Source organism: Octopus bimaculoides, chromosome 12, assembly GCF_001194135.2.
Source record: "Octopus bimaculoides isolate UCB-OBI-ISO-001 chromosome 12, ASM119413v2, whole genome shotgun sequence".
Taxonomy (NCBI): Eukaryota; Metazoa; Mollusca; class Cephalopoda; order Octopoda; family Octopodidae; genus Octopus; species Octopus bimaculoides.
In genome coordinates, this window is record NC_068992.1 from 14,932,952 (window position 1) to 14,940,837 (window position 7,886).

General features: G+C 35.4%; 1 protein-coding gene across 2 annotated transcripts in view; it reads right to left on the reverse strand.

Moving 5' to 3' along the window:
* LOC106874489 (uncharacterized) overlaps positions 1 to 7,886 on the reverse strand; it is a 384,280-nt gene that overhangs the window by 210,755 nt on the left and 165,639 nt on the right. For both annotated transcript variants that reach the window (XM_014922234.2, XM_014922232.2), the window contains exon 3: positions 4,301 to 4,370. The gene's annotated coding sequence lies outside the window, so the exon portion shown is untranslated. The remainder of the gene's footprint in view (positions 1 to 4,300; positions 4,371 to 7,886) is intronic.

A 7,886-nucleotide genomic window follows, 5' to 3' on the forward strand; every position in this document is an offset into this window, starting at 1 on the left:
ACCACCACTACCACCACCACCAACAACAATAAAAACAACTACATTAGCCACAACAATAAGAGCTAACTTTCAGTTCCATTCACATCGTTAGTGTGATGTGAGACTTGTATTTTTCCCCTTCATAAATCAAGAATTCTGAATGAATGGTAAATGAAATCTAAATGAAAGTTGTAAAATAATGTTAAAGCCTAGAGATTTCTCTCTAATCCATAATGCGGAATAATACATAGTTTTTGACATACTGTCAGACATATAAGCAAAATCTTACAATCATTCTATAAGTAATAGACAGAGAGGGACAAACAGACAGACATATGATGCTGCAAAGGGGAGATGGTTGGTGTGAAAAGTAGACTGTCTGTAGATTTATGGGAAGAAATATTTAACTCTTCTGGAATCATATCGCTATTAAAATAATGCATTGTGTCCAAGACATTAAAGTACATCTATGTTATTGCTTGATCTTGTAGAAATAACAATTAGATGTCTCTCAAATCACGCAAGAGCTCTGAAACAGAAAAAAAAACCCCACAGAAAACGTTGGCTAATGCGGTCTTAGATTAACTATGCTTGAAACAAACAAAATGAGATGGTCAAAGTTGGTATGTCTTTTATCATAGGTTGACTCAATAAGTGTGTTTGATAAAGTGTGCTCCTGTACCAATAGAATTCATGTCTGTCAGTCCTCAGTGGTACAGTTTGCAGAACATCACTGTTAAGAATTCAAAGAGAAACAAACAGGGCAAACCAGGTCAACAGCAACAGGCACAATGAGAATGAAACCAAAATGGTACGGCACCTACTTCTGCTCATCCCTATTGACAACATTTTTTGAGCAAAGTTTGAACACAAAGAGAATTCTGGAAAAGAGGAGAGAGAAGAGGGCAAAAATCCACTTGCTCTCAATTCCTAGTATAGACCACAAAAGCATGGCCCATCAGTCCTTTTTGAACAATGGCAAGCTATGATTCTGCTGAGAAGTGTCAGAAAAGTTGATGTATTTGAATAACCCCACCAAATGTTAATCATCATCATCATCACCACCGCCACCACCGCCACCACCGCCACCATCACCACCACCACCACCATCACCACCACCATCATCATCATCATCATCATTTAGCATCTGTTTTCCATGCTGGCATGGGTTAGACTGTTGCACACTAAGCTTGATGTCATTAACTCAGCCTCTTCCTCAAAATTGCTGGTCTTGTGCCAAAACTTGAAACCATTATTATAAGGAATTGTATTAAAAAATTGTTAAAATATTTTGTGTTTTGTAAGGACATAACAAATTTGTTGCTCACAAACTTTAAAAACAAAATCTTATTTGAACCCCCAAGGGTCACGTGGACCCTGATTGAGAAGCATTGTATTAAAAGGTTAAAGCACTAACTAAATGAGAACCACTGGTATCTTAGTGAAAATATTTTTGGTCATTTCCTAGACATTGTAAAATTGATTCTCTCCTAACAGATACCATATTACTTTCATTTTATTCCATACAAGAGAATAGAACAACAGTGACCAAGGTTATGGATCTATGACAATAGATAGATTTGAATATTTAATAAGATATTTTATTGAAAAATGTAAAGAAGAAAAACTGGAGGTTATATCCAATTTGCATCACATTTTCTCATTTGGTTACATGATTGGGGGGAAAATGTTTGATAGAATATTAACCAAAAACATTAAAAAAAAACCAAAAACAAAAGGTAAAATATTATTTACTACCAATGAGATTGGTATTAGAATAATTTTGCATGCCTAACTGTTACGGTCACCATTGTTTCTAAGAGATTGCTATTGATATTTATGAGTGTAAACATGTCTATTATGTTATGAGTTTCATTTAATAATAATGAACAACACTTTAGTGATTACGAACATTAGACTAAGGCCATGCTGGAGTACTGTTATGAGGGGGGTTTAAGGAACCAAATAGACTACAGAAATTATTTAAAGTTTGGTGCTTATATAATTGGTTGTGGCCCTTCAGTTTTACAAAGCCCTGCAAAAAAACTCAGAAGGTTGGGCCTCCAACAAGGCCTTTCATGATACCTCCCATATATATTTATATCTATATGTATTTATGTATCTACAATACATCTTTCTAGCTCCACCACCCTGTATTTTTTTGCCGACTCGCTACATTCCCTGTCCTCCACTCTCCCTTCCCGGTCTCATGAATCCACCCTCCTATCTAATCCTTGGTTCCATTTCATTTACCTCCCTTTAATTTGAGTGTACCCCTCTACTGAAAATCGCCTATTTCTGTCCCTCTACTCATACTCAAACCTCTCATCACCTTCCACAAAACCACCTCCATCGATGCTACACCACTCTCAGCTGAGGAGGGGGTCATGCCTTGCAAGTTACTTGGTGACCTCACTAGAGCTGGTGCCACAGAAAAAGTACCCAGATACACCATGTAGATTGGTCAGTATTACAGCATTCATCCATAGCAGATGGTTGAGTTTAGGGCTGTCTTCTGATTTGCCAGCTCCTGTCAAACAATCCAACACATACCAACATGGAAAATGAACATCAAACGCTGCTGCTGTGACTGCTGCTACTGATGATGATGATGCTGATTATGATGTTGATGATAAACATGCATATATGTATATATATATGTATACATACGCCCACACACAAACACACCTATATTTAATATGTGCACTTATTCTTTGAAGAATCTTACTCATTCTTTAAATTAATAACAATTTCACTTGCTTTACACAAGGAATTTTAATATGCGTAAGACTTAGCTGTAAAAATAAAATCTAAACATAAATATAAATAGAAATAGAAAATAGAAATATAATAACTTATATTTGTCAGTTTATTGATTTTCAAAGTTTACTCATTAAAGCGCATCTCATTTCAGTTTAGCAGTTGAATTTCCATCAACAGATTTTCTTCCGTCTTTCAGGTTGGAATCACACAATTTAATTAAAGAAATAGCTTCTACGTAAAGAACTTGACTTGTTTGTTGTTGGGCAAAATTTCCGCCAGTTATCAAAATTCATTATTATCTTTGGAGAAGGTAATTGGATTCATATGTAGCAAGTCTTAAATTTAATAAGTTGAGTGTTAGCTATAATGGAGGTTCAGTAGGTAAGATGTACAATATTTATCTATGCTGTTCTTGGTTCAATCCCTCCTTGCAGCAGCTTTGCCAATTGCATTTTTAAAAAAAATTTTCTTTTTGTATTATGGCCAGGGCTTGTAAGTGAATTTTGGTAAACAGGAAATGGTGGAAGATTGTTGGAGGAACCATTCTAGTGTATGGTTGGTTGATTTAATCTGTGAAATGGTTTGTTATCCTTTGGCCTCGAGTTGTTTTTCACTGCTTCCTTTCTGCTGCAAACATTCAGGACGAATTTCCAGTTTAAATTTATAGGTGCAGGCATGAGTGTACAGTTAAGAAGCTTGATTCTCAGCCACAAGGTTCCAGGTTCAGTCTCACTGCATGGCACCTTGGGCATGTGTCTTTTGCCATAGTCTTGGACTGACGAAAACCTCGTCAGTGAATTTGGAAGACAGAAACTGAAAGAAGCAAGCTGGCAGAATCGTTAACATGCCGGGCGAAATGCTGAGCGGTATTTCATCGGCCGTTACGTTCTGAGTTCAAATTCCGCCGAGGTCGACTTTGCCTTTCATCCTTTCGGGGTCGATAAATTAAGTACCAGTTAGGCACTGGGGTTGATATAATCGACTTAATCCGTTTGTCTGTCCTTGTTTGTCCCCTGTGTGTAGCCCCTTGTGGGCAGTAAAGATATAAGAAACCGAAAGAAGTATGTTTTGTGTGTGAGCGTGTGTGTGTGTGTGTTTATGTGTGAAAAAGGAAGACATGAAGTTATCCAACATTATGTATATCACACTATAGCATTTACTGACACATGCTACCATCAGTTTCCTCAAATTATGGTAGCATGTGTCTATTTCAAATAATGTAATCCACCTAACTGTGGAAAGACACTTCACAGCAAAGAATAATCCATTGCTCTTAAACTGAACAATTCCTGAGAGTTGCTATTTGCCTGGATGTGCCAAAATGTGAAACCAATATCACAAGATATGCTTTTCTATCCTAATTCTACACGAGGAGCTTTGGTTAAGTTATATGCCAGACTCCAGGCTAATAATGACAAAATTAGTTATTTTAAAGACATTCTTGCAAAATACTTGATTATTTTCAAATCAATTGAACCCAATAGTCAGAAAATTTCTACTGAAATATGGTCATGGCATGGTTAATTTAGAAATTATCTTAGAATTCCAGTATACTTACCAAATCTTAGCACGTGCCGAGAAACTTATTTTCCTTTGACTGATTGTGTTTTTTTAATATTCAAGAATAACTGGAATAAAAAAAGAAAGTAAGAAAAGTATATTATTAGATTTTGCAAAGTAATATATGCAAGAACTGAAGAAAAAAGACGAATATGCAATCAAGAAATTTTTTAGCTGTAGGGTTCTTTCTGTTAGGAAAACAAACTATATTACATATTGTAATAATTAAGTGTATATTGCTGTTAGTTATAGGCTTTCAGTAGACCAATCACTAGTTTACTGAATTTCTGTTAGTGTATGTGAGAAGGAAGTGTTTTTAACTCAGTGCAGAACAAATATCACAAAAGTCTCTGTTTCAAAATAATGTTTCTTTTGTTGTAGCGGTGATGGGTTTCTTGCCATTATATGTGTAAGTGAAGATGGAGTACTCCTTTGCATACTCAGCTCCAGCTCAGCCGACCTCTTCTTTTGCCCCTCTATCCTTCCTTCCTGTAAAGCAGTGATTTGCAATGTGGGGTATATGCCCCACTGGTGGAGCCTGGGAAAATTGTAGTGAAAGGTGGTGCCATAGTCACCAGGTAAAAGGTTCTCATTAAGGTGATTCATTCACTTTTTTTTTCCTAGTCAATAATGTACTTTTCTTTTGTACTCACTATTTAGTAAAAGAGTTACCAATAGATTCTCTTGCATCAAATAATTGTGATAAAACATTAAAAACAAAAAGATATATTTTTCAATGTGTAAGTACTAATAGAACAGCATATGTAGGATAAAATCCTTACAGAGCAGAAAAATCTGTCAGCAACCAACCATGAGACTCGAACTCACATCCCTTCAATTGAGTCTCATAGCTGGTTGCTGACAGATTTTTCTGCTCTGTAAGGATTTTATCCTACATATGCTGTTCTATTAGTACTTACATGTTGAAAAATATATCTTTCTACTTGTACTACAATGCATTTCATCGCTTCAAAAACAAACTTCTGTTCGTTTACATATGACATTATTAAAAATGAAGTGGTTTTTTCCCAACCAGTGATAGGGCATTCATTTTTTTTGGAAAGTCATAGTGGGGCCTGAGAGGGAGTAAAAGGTTGAGGAACACAATTGTAAAGGGTCAAGGACACTATGCTTTCTTCTCAGACATTCCACACCATAAATATTTGCTGTTTGGAAAACCTGAAGTAAAGAATAAATGGTTAATTGTGAAGACTTTCTGTATTATATAATGGTTAAAAATAACAGTAATTGTAGTATTATGGTGTTGCCAAAGATCGAGTCTTTGGATTCATTTATTGTACATTATTAGCAATTATATCCATTAATTCTTCACTATACCTTCTTTTAGAATGCATTCCATTTTCAAAGAATGTATTCAAATTTTCTTTTGTTGTTTTTTAAATTACCTTTCTATCTGTTATGATATTACCAATAAAACAATTGCAAAGTGATAGCTATCAACCGTTTCAAATAAGTAGCAACTATTTTCATGTATTTGTGTTATTATCTGAATGTAAGAATCAATGTTTGGATAATATCATAACATCTTTATTGTCAATGGGTGGCAGGAAATGCAAAAACAAAAATAAAAACAAAGACTAGCTGTTAAGCTTCCATTATCTCCATTATTGCAGAGACTAACTATATCTCGTCAACAGGTGTTCTTAATGTACTTGGCAGAAAACAATTTTTAGTTTCCCATTTCTTAGAATGGAGACGTGTTGATCATACTGATAACTACATACATGCATATGTATATGGGTATGCTTGTATACATATATGTGGTTGGCGTTAGGAAGGGCATCCAGCTGTAGAAACTCTGCCAAATTAAATTGGAGCCTGGTGTTGCCATCCGGTTTCACCAGTCCTCAGTCAAATCGTCCAACCCATGCTAGTATGGAAAGCGGACATTAAACGATGATGATGATGATGATATATATATATATATATATATATATATATATATATATTTTGAAATATTTTCTCAATTAAGATGCCTAATCTCAGACAATCTTTCCAGTACTCTCAACCCTTTCTTTCTCATCTTGCAGCCTACCCACCTCACCATTCATAACTTAGTTAATGGCTGTCTCTGTCGTTGTCTTTGTGTACTGTCACATTCTGGAGTAACCTGTTGATATTTTGTTGGCAAGAAAAATATTGAGGATATATAACTGTATAAACTTCTCTCATCACTCATACTCTGTGTGTGTGTTCCATCCCAGGCCCTGCAAAAAAAACAAAAAAACAAGGAACACAATTCCCATACTTGCAACAGGGCGGAGACCCTGCTATATGCACCTAAGGACCAGGTGCAGGTGTTAAATTGTGTGTTGAATTACGAGGCGGTATCAAAAAGTTTCTGGACTAGTCCCGTTTGATAAAAAAATAACTTATTTACCTAAGTTTTAACACCATCTCCTCCAAAATAGTCACCTGCCACAACAATGCACTGGTTCCAGCATTCCTGCCGCTGTGGGAATCTGGCCTGGAACTTATTTTCTATAAGCAATTCAAGAACCTTCTGCAATTCACTCTGGATCTTGACAATGGTGTTAAAATGGCAGCCTTTGAGCTGCATCTTCATCTTGGGGAAAAGATGAAAGTCTACAGATGCTAAATCTGGTGAATAGGGCAAGGAAACTGTATTTCATGTTGCTCCAAGACCCTCAGCTGGCAAAAATAAAGCTGTACCTGTAATTCAAAGGGCCAGCCTTATCACATTCTGTGTCATGCAGAATCTTCTTGAGAACTACATAAGGGGTATGTGTGATTGTGGAGTACTCAGCCACTTGTATGTTAATTTCACATGCAGGCTATTCCCTTGACCACATCAACTGGAACATTCAATGCCATAACCGATGGAGAGCCAGCGTAGATTATTTGGTAATCCTCACCAAAAATGCCTGTAATTTTCAGACAAAGAAAGTGACAAGCTAGAATATTCTTTGCAAATATGATCTGCTGCCAAAACATCTGACATGTATAAGACTTTAGTTATGATCAAAATTTAACTTGTGTCTTTATTGTTCTTTAAATCCAACAAAACAAAAATTCTCTCTTTGTAACAAAGCAGTTTCTTCTTTATAGAAAGAATTCAAAAAGTGAAACACACTCACACATATACATATACATTGGTGAGAAATTTGCAAAACAAATCAGAAGAACATACACACATAGGCACACATTCGTACATACACACATAGGCACATATATTCATACATACACACAGACTTGCAAAAATACATGCATGTACACACATATATAGATTAGTATATTATATATTAGAATATAAATTTATTCCTGATAGTAATTGGAATATTTAGCTTGTCAAATGCATATCTTTTCTTCAGGGATTATAGCCATAGCCCTTCAAACCATTTCAAAGGCAGGATTAGAATTAATTCATACCCTATAGGTGTATTAAGCAAGGCTTCACTTCTAAGTCTCTCTATATAAGAGAAAATCTGTTTCACTTAAGCACACACACACACATGCATTCACACATGCATGCACATTCACACACACACATACATATATTACATATATATATATATATATATATATATATATATATATATATA